Raw genomic sequence first — 14,773 nt, forward strand, 5'->3', positions numbered from 1 at the left:
CAGGCGCGACCCCATACATGTCAACCTTTGGTCAATCAAACCTGTATAACCAACCTCCAAAATCCGTATTTCCCTTATAAAATCCTTATAATATGCAAATTAAAACAATTTACCTAAAATTTGAATGATAATTAACAATGATATATCCAAGTTACTTTTTATTCAATATTAATAACAATAAACCTTCTGAATGAATACAAAGCTCCAATGTTTGACAAAAACACAAAGTGTCACTCTAATGTTCTGAATTGTACTCCATGACAGCTTTTTAGCGCTCTGCAGCAATACCTCACTAGGCTGCATGTCACAGCAAGTGTCTGTGTTGATCTTGCCGGAGTGCCCATTCAGAATCTTTTCAGTCGCTAGTGAAAGTCGCTCAGGTGGAAATACACTTTTCAAACAAAATGTTACTTCCCGGTTGGCAGGATTCTCGCAATGCGGTGTGCGCATGATCAAAAGTGGAACGAAGTCTCACTACCACAAGATAATGCACGATTTCATAAGACTGTTTACTGGCTTTTTGTGCTTTCTGTGGTGTACAGTACGTTTGTAAATGTTATGCGCTCTTTTATCATCATGGGAATTGATTATAGCTCTAAATAAATATTGAAGTTTTTTTTAAAGAATCCGTATAACTTTATTTGTACGCCCGTATACTACGTTTATTGAATCAAATCTGTATAAAATACAGACATTCCGTATAGACATGTATGCGACCCCCAACTGTCCACATGGGGCCGTCCTCCACAGGAGCGATGCAATGAGACTCCAACCAGACACAGGGCACCAGGATGGATCAGGCAGGTCCGAGGAGCAGAAGAGGTTCAGCATCTTGATCCCAGGACTGACATGTAACTCAGAGGGACAGACTGAGGGGGAGAACACAGGTTGTTAGGTATGCCCAATGTCACCTGAATAAGTAGGAACAGTATACATATTGCACTGAGTACAAACAGGGACTCCGGCAACTAACTATGACGGCATAACTAAAAGGGGAGAGCCAGAAGGTAACACAGGCATGAGGGGCCCTGGGACATAAAGCAGCAACCACTACACTGTCAACAAACTCGAGTGAGCAAGCGAGTGGGGACTGACAGCATCCGTACATCCCAGTTTACCAAAACACTCTGTCTGAGGACCCTCCAGATCTACACCTTTACCTCATAAACACCATTAACAAAAAGGCTTGACTAAACAGATATGTTTTCAGCCTAGACTTAAACGCTGAGACTGTGTCTGATTCCTGAACATTACTTGAAAGAAAATGTAAAAACAAAACAAAAAACTAAGATTTCTAATTGTAAATTGTGACCATTTCCTAGCATTATACATATATTAAGTAGCTATAAGGTACCTGCCACCCTTGGCATAGCTTCTTTGCCACCCCAACTGCCACCCCACTTTAGAAAAAGAAATTCTCATTCACTGAGGTGAACAAGCTCATTTTGTTCAATTCATTCAAAAGATCCGTAGATGCTAAAGAAGGCAACTGGACTTGCTTGAAATCCTTGAAGACATTTCATTTCTCATCCGAAAGCCTTCAGTCTTCATCTCAATAACAAAGGACACTCGTTTCAGGACTGCAATGTACGCATTCTAGCCATGTTGTCTGTTGTTGCCCAAATGAGGATGGGTTCCCTTTTCAGTCTGGTTCCTCTTGAGGTTTCTTCCTCAAGACGTCTGAGGGAGTTTTTCCTTGCCACCGGCGCCACAGGCTTGCTCATTGGGGATAGATTAGGGATAAAATTAGCTCATGTTTTAAGTTGTTCAAATTCTGTAAAGCTGCTTTGCGATAATGTTTATTGTTAAAAGTGCTATACAAATAAACTTGACTTGACTAGCCAGAGAAGACCGGTAGTTTGAAAGAGGAGTAAAAGACGCCATCTTCATCAACCTGGAACGACCATCACTGAACAGAGGAGGTGGTCTGAGACCTGTCCAATACATTATGTATTATTCTGATATCTGATATTTATATGTTCCTGTTCCAACTTGGTTCTGTGTGACTATCATTTCAATCCCGCCTTTGAGTAAACATGACTAGCTACATAGGTACATACATGAAGCTGAATGTAAACGTTTAGTTGTTGTCCTGTACTTTAATGCTCGTAGTCAGGATGGATGATTTTCTCAGCTGGTCTTATTCAAAACCATGTCTTTTGTTTGGATAACAGGACGGGTGTGGTATTTGTAATTAGACTTGCTGTCAGTCTAGAATTTGCACCTCCCTGCTTTAAAGCCTTACAGATAGCCGGGGTGGTGGTGTTAAAGCTTAGCCATTTCTTCGGGCTTATGTTATATAAGGCTTCCATTCAAATGGCACAAAATTATAACCTAATTTTTAAAAAATTAAAAAAAAAAAGGCAGAAAAAATATCCCACACCTCTTTGAGGGGGTTCATGGAAAGCTGGAATTGTTGAGAGTAAGATTTTTTTTTTTTGCTTTGATATTTTTTTGTCATCCAAATAATTTGAAGTTAAATTAATTTCACACTGACTTCTTAATTATTTATTGGTGTCTCTGTAGTGAATAGGAAACATTTGAACAAAAATATTTAAACAAATCCAGGTCTCCGACACTTACAGTGTGTAGAAACTGAACATGAACCACAAGTTTTCTTTATTACTGGGTCTGAAATCTGTACCATCAAAAAGTCTATGTACCGTAAATAGGTTATGATGTGTGTGTGTGTAATTTTATTTTTATAATTGTATGACAATTTGTCATCGTAAAAGAACCAGGTACTGAATGAAACACACCCATAAGCCCTTACACACTCTAAACTGCTTGGCCAGTATGCCAAAGCTGACTAAACAAACATGATTGTGCTTTCAAAGAATGACGAGAGAGATGCAGAGTAATCTACTTCAAATACTGCTGTTTTTGTGCATATCTCAGTTACACCACAGGCTGATCAGTTAGAGCTCTGGAGGGTTTCTTTTTCTTTCTTTGAATGTGTCAATGGAACCAAGACAGAAGTGTGTGATGTATATTTGGGGATTCGTTGTGAATGATATGTGACAAATAAAAGTTCAATATTCAGTGATTCAGTCATTCCTGAGCTCTGAAGAAGATCAAGTTTTCTGCTGCCTTTATTGAATAAATCCAGCATGTTCACACATTTGCTTCATAATCACCTGCACATACAGGCAGAAGAATATCTCTTTCATCTAACACTGATCTCTTCATAGATTACATCATCAAGTGCTAAGATGAATAACCACAAGGTGGCAGCAGTGGTTGACTGGCCAGAACCATAAACAACCAAATAAGTCACTATGGCTTTGCACGATCACATGGCCTCATAGCAATGGTAACTACGCTGCCATGACGGGGGAATGCTTGTAGTGTTTCACTCAGCTGAGTTAGTTGTTATTGACTGGTATGGGAAGGTTTTGCTGTATTATTGGATGTGCAAATCATTTTGAATGAAACAAAGACATCAGATTTTTTCATTTACCAAAAGTAATTCATCATCGGGGGGACTAGAGAGAGTTCTGGCTTTTGGACTTGTTGCTGGTAACAGTCTGGATGGTCCTTTTTGTCTTTGGTCCAGAACACATGGCGTCCATTTCATCCAAAAAAAGACCTGGAATACTGATTCATGTGACCACAATACACGTTTCCACTATGTGGTGGTCCATCCCAGAGGCCTCCAAGCCCGGAGAAGTCAACTATGCTTCTGGACACAGTTAACATAAGGCATCCTTTTTGCACAAAGGTTTAACTGGCGTTTGTGGATGTAACTCCATATTGTAGAGCTTGACAAAGGTTTGCCAAAGTAATCCCAAGCCCATGTGGTTCTATCAGCTATAGATGAATGACGGTTCTTGATGCAGTGCCGTCTGAGGGATCAGAGATCATGGGTGTTCAGATTAGGCTTGCACCCTTGCCATCTACACACCGAAATTCCTCAAGATTCCTTGAATCCTTTAATGGTATTATGCACCATAGAGGGTGAAATATCCAAATCCCTTCCTATCTTTCTTTGAGGAACAGTGATTTTGAAGATTTCAATCATTTTCTCATGTTTGTTCACGAACTGGAGATCCTCGGCCCATCTTTGCTCATCAAAGACAGGGCTTTCCTGGACACTGATTTTGTACCAAATCATGATTACAGTCACCTGTTGACATCACCTGTTTCAAATCACATCATTATTTAATTGTTTTACCTCATGACTCGCCCTAAATTACCCTGTCCCAACTTTTTTGGAATGTGTTGCAGGACTGTGACACAGGAATGGATGTATATTAACAAATGAAATAAAGTTGACCAGATAAACCCATGAAATATCTTGGGTTCATTCTATTTGCAATGAAATACAAGTCAAAGTGAATTTAGAAATCAATGCTTTCTTTTTTATTTGCATTTTCCACCCTTGGAAACACTCAAACGGCAAGAGATTGATTCCTTGGCAGTGCAGATGGACTGTCTCTTTTTCGGTTTTCGATTTTACTTTCTTATTTCACCCAGGCTTTTAGAATGGTAAGGCTCTTTAAAGAATTTATTATAAAGAACCCACCAAGTTTGAGCCTCCATTGTACCAGATTCATGCATCTGGGACTTCAACAAGCCCAGGAAACAGAGGCTTTACCCAACAACTGTCCAGAAGGTAAAGAGTATTCCATAACAAATGTGAGATGGCTTAGTATGGGGTCACACAACAGCAGAAACCTGGGCATTGCCTGCACCATCAAAAGATGACTTGAGACATTATTCACTATGTGAATTCCTGCAGGACACAAACTACTATGAAATATTTTCCAGCAAGAAGATACATGCCATTACTCAGACCATTAAGGCATTTGTCACACATAGCAGTGGACTGTGTCAGGGGTTGACCACCCTCAAGCAACTTCATGACTATTCTGTTACTCATTGACATATTTTCTAAGGCATCTAAGTGAATTAGGGATGTTAACTGATGACCGTTTGACCGATGGTTGACCGAATCAACGTCAACCGGTTAATTTTTTTTGGTTGTCGGTTAAAAAAAAATCAATAGTTTTGAAGCTGCCGATTTTGGAGCGGAGAACCTGGAATTCTGTGTTGTAAACACTTGGGGCATGCTATGCGGTGTAAGGACGACAGCTGACAAATCAGAAACACCCATTCAGTCATGTCCCGCCCTCCCGCCCCAGTTGAAGACAGCTGCCACTCGGCGAAAGAAAAGTCTCAGTGTTGGATTACATTTTACTACGATGTTAACCAGGTACGTAACATCAAGGAAATTCTTGACTATCAAAGAAACAAGAACACGGCGCATGAATGAAGTCGATGGTTGATTAGTCTGGTGAATATTAATGTCAACGTAATAATAATACACAAGATCTGAACTAAAACCTGGTTACTCACTGATGTTACTTAGCATCAGACAGTTGCTATATTAGCTTAGCGGCTAATCAGCTCAGCTCCAGATATCCCATTCCCAATGGCTGTGCACAATTAGCAGCCATGTAACCGTAATATCAGTAGCTGGAAAACAACTGCAGTATGAGGTCTCTGTGGCTCACTTCGAAGAAAAGTGCCTAGTCCGTAGCAGTATGCAACATCAACACACAGCCTACTGCAGTTAACTGTAAACACCAGGGGCCGTTTCGCTAAAGCATCCTATCTTCAATGAAAAGTTAAGATGGGACAAGTGTATGATAGGATTGTTTTCAATAGGCTACTCAATGCAAGCACCGGTAGTGACTGAGCTAAAGCTTGCCGCTTAGAAAATGATGGCAATTTATTGAGAACATGTTCACAGTGATATTTTTAATGCCAAGTTGCAACTTAACAAAAGTGCGTGCCCCTTGCTGACACGGCCGCAGACACAGACCCGGGTGGAGAAGGACAAGGAGGAGGGGTCGAGGGGGGATTTCACGCTTCTCACGATGTCTCTAAGCTGGAGCCATTTGTCCTCCGCTCCAATACAAACCCCTCGACATCAGTGCCGCGTTTGACTAAATGTTTCGTGCTGTAGAAAAGGTAATGTGAGTGGAGGGCAGCGAATGGGACTGAATGTGTGGATGCTCGCGGTTAGATTTAGAATAGATTCTAATAATTCCAATTCTAGAATTTTAAACTCATAGGTTAACCAACTTTAACCGGCTAATGAGGCTCGGTGGTCGGTCAAGATTTTTTTTTAGTTTTCGCCATCCCTAAAATGAATCCCTATCAAATATCTCCCCATGACTTTTCACGTGGCTGACAATCTACTAGAGTCATCATGGTATCCCGCAGGACATCTCTGACCAGGGTCCACAATTCACATCTAGTGTGTGGAGGGCATTTATGAAGAAGCTGGGTGTTGCGGTGAGCCTTATCTCTGGATGCCATCCGTAGGCCAATGGAAAGGTGAAGAGGCATTCATTTAACTCATCTAATGTGTTCCCAGTGCATCCTGGGTTATCATTGACTACTGCTGGTGTGGAACTGCACATAGACAGAAGTTCATGGATTTGAGAAGTGAAGAACAAGGCAGCAAACCAGAACAAGTATGGGGGAGAGTTCATGGACAGCTATAGCAAGCTCTGAGACACCATAAAGAACAAGCAAACTGATACAGAAGCAAAATGCTGAGGTTCCAACCTGGTACCCAATTAGAAATTTGGACTGTGGCTTCTTAGCTGAAAGTGACATCCAAAATTCATTGCTGCTTTCAAAATCATGAGCAGCATTAATTCTATAACATACTGTTTCCAGTTCTGCAGTAAAGATCCCATTGACATGGAGGACACCCCTGCCTACATGGTACAAACTGGCTTAAACCCAGAAGATATAGAGTCTAAGTCGAGGATCAGTTGGACTGGGAGTTTCACAGGCCAGAAGGAAGAAGCTGAGTTCCAATGATCGAGCCCAACCTCATTAAAGGGCTCTGCCACGTCCATCCAGGTAATGCTGCTCCTTGTCTCAAGGCCAACCATCTCAATGAAGGTCCAGTGCCCCAGGGAAGAACATCAGAAGGGGGATACTGGAAACTATAACATCCAGTTCTACAACTGCCTCTCTAGGAGCCAACTCCAAATGTTTGATTCTATATTGTTCCAGTTTTGGATCTTCCTTCTTTACTTTCCAATTTGATTTTGCCTCTTTTTCTTATTGCCTCCTTGTTATGACCCTCAGCCTGTTTGTGACAAGATCACATTTCAGACAAGTTGTTGATATTTTATTGGTCAACTAAATTTATTTTTTTAAAGTCTGGCCAATGTGGCAATGGTCTAATTGTAATGTGGCTCAATACCGAAAATGAGTTTGGCCCCCTTGATTTTGAGGGATTTTTTTAAAAAATGCATTCTTCCACTCAGAGAGAAGTGAAAGAAAGAAACCACATCATTTACATGGAGCTGAAATTAGAGATTCGGGGCCAGCAGGTGTATCCTGAGCGAGAGACGACGTCCACACACTGACTCAACAACCTCTTGCGGAAAATTTCCACATCAGTGCTCCTCATTAAAACTTCAGCAGAACAAATTACACAGCTGTGTGTTTCAAATGTTATTCCAGATTGATTGTTCAGTTTATATTTAAGCGTCTCGGTCACTTTGATCCTTTGATTAGGGATAAAATTAGCTCATGTTTTAAGTCATTCAAATTCTGTAAAGCTGCTTTGCGACAATGTTTATTGTTAAAAGCACTATACAAATAAACTTGACTTGATCATGACGTGCTTCACATCATTCGTGTACATTTGATGGAAACTTTGGATGAGAATTTGATTTCATCTTCATGATCTTTTGTCCTTCCTTCTAGATTGCTGCTGTGTGCAGGTTTTCATCGAAATACTTTCTTTAAAATGTTTCTACATTTGTACAAGTCAGATGTGAATTGAAATGTCTGTGAAGTCACCAAAACTTCAGCAGGTTCCACACGTGTGTGATCTGAACTTCAGACTGTGAGGATTTGTGCTTTTCTGCCTAAAGGTCTTTGGAATTCTCTCTGTTTATCACATTAAACTGGACAGTAATCAGTGTGGGCTTTTCTGCTCTGGATTAAACACGAACGTTGGACATCAGAAGGAGAAAAAAAAAATCACAAAATTTTATTCAGAAGCATGAACCCTGAATTTGATCCCTTCCTGCTATGATTCTCTGTTTTTTGTCCTTTTGATTTGATGTCTGTGAGATTATCAGCTAGTTTAGAGAATTATAGACAAACAGTTCTTTTTCTGTAATGCACTTTATTGAACTTCAACTTATTTCTCAAACACAAAAACAAAACGATTGCATCATCAGGACATTATAGTCTCAGTAAGAAGGAATTATTTCTACAGTTTAAACTGCAGGTCTAAGAAAGATTTGCAACTCAACAGTAAACATGTAAAAGCTGGGATCAGGTTCATTCACTGCATTCAGACTTGTTAATCTTCACCGATGCGGCTTTTCCTCCAGCAGACACTTCACATGTTATGACTTTGTTGTTTTCCCACTCGGAGCTGTCGATGGTCAAATAGCTGCTCAGTGTGAATTTCTTATTGGCTTGCTGCTGCGCAGAGCCGCTGATGACTCCACTGGTGACCGAGTTCCCGTTCACGAACCAACGCACATCAGCAAAACCGCCGGCCACGTCGCTGGCCAAACACACTAGAGTGCCTTTTTTAGACTTCAGCTCTTCACTGGACGGAGGGAGAACGGTCAGAACAGGAGCCGGGAGAGCAGCGTCTGATTCCACACACAGCAGGAGATATTCATTAACCAAAATAACACATCTAATGTGCAGAGAGGAATGTCATACACTTTTAAATCAATGTTGGAACATTTCCATGAAGAACGAAGCAATAAATCTGTCTGTATGGCAAAATATCAGAAAACAAAACAAATTAAGGATTAAAAAGCTCTGAATTAACATTTAGATACATCTCAAGGAAATTACAAATCAAGAAAATAACAAAACAATTCTCCGAGTCTGATGTTAAATGTACAATTTATTAAAAACTGATCAAGACACAAACTAAAAGACACATCTGAAATGTCAAACTCACTTTCTCAAACTGGAAAAAGAAATAAAAGTCGATGCGAGAACATGCAGTGTGAATGTGAAGCGGTGTAGAAGTCTAGTGTACGAAAACAGAGGTGAGAAGTTTTACTTACCGCTGACGATCAGCTTTGTTCCTTGGCCGAATACCACAGCGATTCATTCAGTGTCCTCACCCGTACAGAAACCTCCTCAGATACAGAAGTGACAGCAGAGGAAGTGAAACGTCCTCCAGACTCCAGCTCTCTCTTCTACTGTCTACGATCAGCACACACTCCTTTAAGATCCCATTCCAGTGTCAGTGAATCACACGTCTCTGTTCTACACTGTTCTGTTCACACGTCCTGCTGAAGAGAATCAGTGCACGTCATCAAATCTTTCTTGGAGAATCAAGAAACGTCAACAAGAGAAATAAAACCAAGTGCGACCAGGAAACCTTCAGCTCTTATCATCCTCTCACACACACTGAGGAGCTCCTTGTGGATCTGGTGTGGACCAGGGAGCAGTTAGTATCTTACACTGTCAGTGTCACTAATCACAAAAATCAGAGGAAATCTGGGGAAAAGCTCTCAGCTGTAGATCACCTGATCATACTGAGCTCATGAAAGCAAAAGAACTGAACTGAGAATTTCATAAATGTGGAATAAAAGGTCGTACCGTATCTGTGATCTGTGACTGTGAAGAATTCAAAGTGTCTTCAGTGAACATCGAGTGAGTTTCCACTTCAGTTCCAGTGATTTGAAGTTGAGGTTTTTGTTGTTTCTCGTGTTGTGTGAAAGCAGAAGTGAGTGTGAGCAGTGAGGAGGTTTTTGTCATGGTGTACATCACTGTGATACGTAATCTTTAGCAGAGTCATCCCATGTGTTACAGTAATACACTGCCGAGTCTCCCACCTCTACATTACTGATAATCAGGTTATAATCTGATTTAGAGGAGTGTGTAGATGTGAATTTAGGAGACGAGAAACCAGACCCATATACAGGAGAGCTCTGGCCATGATATCTTCTTAATATGTATTGAGGAACTCCTCCAGGAACCTGTTTGTACCAGCGTGCAGAGCTACTGTCAACAGTCCCCAGGTTACAGTCCATGGTGGCCATCTGCCCTTGAGTCAGTGTGAGAACAGGAGGCTTCTGCGTCACCACAGTCACACCACTGACACCTGGAATAAAAACAGCACACGTTACATGGCTTCATGCTCACAGACGGAGTCCAAATGCTGATGAGCTCCAGAGTTGTGACATCTTACATGAGAGAGCAGTGAGGAGAGAGCAGAGCGCTGGCAGCATCGTGTCCGTGTGTGATGGGACTCTCGTGATGAGTGAAGAGATGAGCAGTGTGAGGAGCAGATAAAGGAGAGACTGCAGGGGCGTGCTATAAGAGAGACAGGAGGCGGGGAAGAGGGAGGAGCCATGTGCTCTCGAGTCCACATCTTTACACTGAGTTCTTTAGAATCAGAGTTATCATGTTGTATCTATTTCAGTATTTATATCATCTGTGGAACCTGACTGCTGAACTGAGTTTAACTCAAATACATTTTTTAACACTTTAACTTTCAGAGTTTGGCGTTTTTCCGCTCAGAAAGATGTGAAAGAGTGAAACCACATCATTTCCGTGGAGCTGAAATTAGAGATCAGGGGCCCAGCAGGTGTATCCTGAGTGAGAGACGACGTCCACACACTGATTAGGATTCAGAGTCGTCTCTCGGGGAAAACACAATTATTTCTCAATGCAGCTTCAGTTTTTTAAAGAATTGAACATTGAAATCTCTGCTTGATAAAGTTTCCACAGACGGTCGTGTTCTGAATATACAGGACTCAGACCAAACTTCATTCAGAGCTGGATCCTTTATGTGACAGATATCACTAAACTCCTGCTAAACCATGTCATGGTGTGGGACTGCCCTGCCCTGCCATCCTGGTTTTCTGACATTTTACTTTATTGATATGGATTTTCTTTTTCTCCCTCCTCTTTATACACTTGTGGGTGGGCAAGGGCTTGAGTTTCCACTTCAGTTCCAGTGATTGGATGTTGAGGTTTTTGTTGGTTCTTGTGTTGTGTGAAAGCAAGTCAAGTTTATTTGTATAGCGCCTTGAACAACAGACATTGTCGTAAAGCAGCTTTACAGGAAACTGAAGACTTTAAACATGAGATAATTTTATCCCTAATTTATCCCCAATAAGCAAACCTGAGGTGATGGTGGGAAGGAAAAATACACTTTTTTACAAGAATCCACTGCCAAGTCTCCCATCTCTACATTACTGATTAATAACTGGATCAGGAATCAGGAACCATCTGTGTTTGAGTTCTGTAAAAGTCCCTGAGATCTGCACATTGGCATCTTCTATGTGGTGGAGCCACTGGAGTGAGGCGTGATCCGCGTAGAGGGTGAAAGGGCAGCCCAGAAGGTGGTATCGGAGGGTGAGGAGTGCCTATTTGATGGCCGAACACACCTTTTCGATGGTGCTATATTTTGTCTCTCTCACTGAGAGCTTGTGGCTTAGGTACAGCACCAGGTGCATCAATTAAACCCCTTCCACCATCTGGGACAGAACAGCCCCCAGCCCTCTTTCCAATGCGTCCGTCTGTAAAATAAAGGAGAAAAAGAAGTCAGGGGAGCGTAACAGTGGCCCCTACACAGTGCAGTTTTACCTTGGTGAAAACCTCTGTCCACTGAACCAGATCTGGCGCCCCCTTTTTAGTGAGATCAGTCAGCGGGCTGGTGACGTCCAAATAATTAGGTACAAACCTACAATAGTAGCCAGCCAGCCCCAGGAACCATCTCACCCCTTTTTTTGTCTTGGGCCTGGGGCAGGATGCTATGGCTGCGGTCTTGTCAATTTGGGGACACACCTGCCCATGACCCCAGTGGAAGTCCAGATACCGTACTTATACTCGTCCAATCACGCACTTCTTTGGGTTAGCCGTGAGCCCTGAACATCTAATCATTTTGTTATGGAAATGTGGCTGTTAGTTACCTTACAGCTTAGAAATGAAATCTTACAATGCCTGTTGAATGTTGAATCTCTGCATCTTCGTTCCTTGGAGAGGAGCTTCTTTCACCACAAAATTCTTGAGGGAACTGAAGCGATAGTCCATGTGCACTGAGGTATTTATCCATCAAACAATTGTCTGGTTGCAGTCACATGAGTCGTTATGGTCACATGGGACATTCACATGTTCACATTTTAGAATAGAATGTGTTTTTATTCCTCATTCTCACATTCACACAGAAGCTGTTGAATGTTGAATCTCTGCATCTTCGTTCCTTGGAGAGGAGCTTCTTTCACCACAAAATTCTTGAGGGAACTGAAGCGATAGTCCATGTGCACTGAGGTATTTATCCATCAAACAATTGTCTGGTTGCAGTCACATGAGTCGTTATGGTCACATGGGACATTCACATGTTCACATTTTAGAATAGAATGTGTTTTTATTCCTCATTCTCACATTCACACAGAAGTAGCCAACATGACTTCACCACTGAAGTGTGAAGTGTGTGAAATGTGACCTCCTCACCCCACACACTGCCACTAACAGCCTCATTACCATAACAAAATGAGTGATTAGTGTATTGGGGAAAAGCGGTCGGGCCAAATGGCCCCTATGTGGGTCTTCTAGGTAGACAGAAAAATGCTGGGACTGCTAGTGCTAATTGATTCTTGGACTACCCTGAGGTGTTTTACGTGCCATAGCCAATCATTGCTAGATATAATAATATCATCCAGGTAAGCCATGGCTTTGGCGCCATGCAGACAGAGGACTTTGTCCATGAGCTGCTGGAACATCACCGGCGCCCCAAATAACCCAAATGGAAGGGTGATATATTGGTGTAAACCAAAAGGGGTGGAAAAGGCCGTTTTCTCGAGAGGAGAGAGGAGTCAAGGGGATCTGCCAATATCTCTTGGTTAGATCCGGTGTCGAGTAAAAGTGATCGACGCCTATTCGATCAAGCAACTTGTCATTGTGTGGCATTGGGTACACGTTGAATTTAGACACCACGCTGACCTTTCTGTCGGTCACACAGAACCGGACCGACCCGTCAGACTTTGGGACCAAGACCACCAGGCTGCTCCAGTCGCTGTGCAACTTTTTGTTGATTCCCATCTCAAGTATGGTCTTGAGTTTGTCCCAAACCACAGTTCTCTTGTGTTCGGGTAAGCGGTAAGGGTGGCTCCACACCACCACCCCTGGGGGCGTCTCAGTGCGGTGTTCTATGAGGTGAGTGCAGCTGAGAATGGGCAAGAACAAGTTGGAAAGCTCCGCTTGCAACTTGGCAGCCTCTGTGAGTTGGGAGGGTGAGATTTGGTCTCAACAGAGGACCGGAGTGGGTCAAGGGGTTAATTTTGTTTTTACCTCCGGCCCCGGCCTCTCTTCGAAACTACTGATGCCAGCACCACTGGGATCCTCTTGTTCCATTGTTTAAGCAGAATGAGGTGGAATATCTGCAGCACCACACACCTATCCATTTGCTTTACTCCATAGTCACTGTCCCTGAGTCACCATGTGACCTCAAAGGGCCCTTGTCATTAGCGAGTAATTTTTGAGCTCGGCGTAGGTAATAGTATGAGCACTTTATCTTCCAGAGTAAACTCTTGGAGGTGCACCCCTGTTGTACAGCCAGGCCTGACGTTCTTGCATCTGCTGAAAATTCTCCTGGGTGAGGTGACTGAGTGTGTGGAGTTTTGCACACAGGATGAGAACTGACTGAATTTCGTTTTACTGTTAGAAAATCCTTCCTCCCAATTCTCCCACAGCCACAATTTCATAAATATGGAATTAAAGGTCGTACCGTATCTGTGATCTGCGACTGTGAAGAATTCAAAGTGTCTTCAGTGAACATCAAGTGAGTTTCCACTTCAGTTCCAGTGATTTGAAGTTGAGGTTTTTGTTGTTTCTCGTGTTGTGTGAAAGCAGAAGTGAGTGTGAGCAGTGAGGAGGTTTTTGTCATGGTGTACATCACTGTGATACGTACTCTTTAGCAGAGTTGTCCCATGTCTTACAGTAATACACTGCCGAGTCTCCCACCTCTACATTACTGATTATTAACTGATAGTCAATTTTTGAAGAGGCTTTAGATGTGAAGCGCGTGGAAGAAAAATTGTCTCCATATTTATCAGGAGAGGTGTGAGACTGATAAAATCTCAACACAAACTGTGGAGCTTCTTGTGGAATCTGTTTATACCAGAACACAGAGTAGCTTTCATCCTTCGCGATGTTACAGTCCAGAGTGACAGTTTTTCCCTTATCTTCTGTTATAACCGAAGGCTTTTGCGTCACAACTTTCTGTGAACTGACCACTGCAACAGAAAGCAACACCGAGTGTCAGAGTGTCATTATCACTGAACAGAGCTTTATAATGAAGGAAAAGGCATCAGTGTGAAGAGGAAAAGCAGGAGCAGGAATCTTACATGCCAGAGCAGGGAGCAGAGCGCAGACGGTGAGCAGCATGATGTCAGTGAGATCAGCAGAGTGATGAACAGAGTCGAGCCAGCTTTCATAAAGAGTCAGAGGCGGGACCTGGATCTGCTATCAGCCAATCAGACCAGTGGAAAGAACAGCTGCACTTTCATGTCAATCTCATGTCAGTGCTTTAGATTAATGAGACGCACTTTCAGATATCAGTCTGTAAATACAGCAAGAACCCACAACATGAATCAGAACACATCACAATAATATGATCAGGATCACAGTTGAGTTTGATTTAACTGGATGTCCATTAGAATTATATAGTCACTTAAATGGATGTGGTTTTTTTTTAAGTATTAACATACAGAGCTTGTCATTCTTCCACTCAGAGAGAAGTGAAATA

General features: G+C 42.2%; 1 pseudogene; it reads right to left on the reverse strand.

Annotated features, from left to right (window-relative positions):
• Nucleotides 1-8,147: 8,147 nt before the first annotated feature.
• LOC132875457 (immunoglobulin lambda-1 light chain-like) lies at nt 8,148-14,466 on the reverse strand (annotated as a pseudogene).
• Between the last annotated feature and the right edge of the window lie 307 nt (nt 14,467-14,773).

The sequence above is a fragment of the Neoarius graeffei genome, chromosome 28, assembly GCF_027579695.1.
Source record: "Neoarius graeffei isolate fNeoGra1 chromosome 28, fNeoGra1.pri, whole genome shotgun sequence".
Lineage (NCBI taxonomy): Eukaryota > Metazoa > Chordata > Actinopteri > Siluriformes > Ariidae > Neoarius > Neoarius graeffei.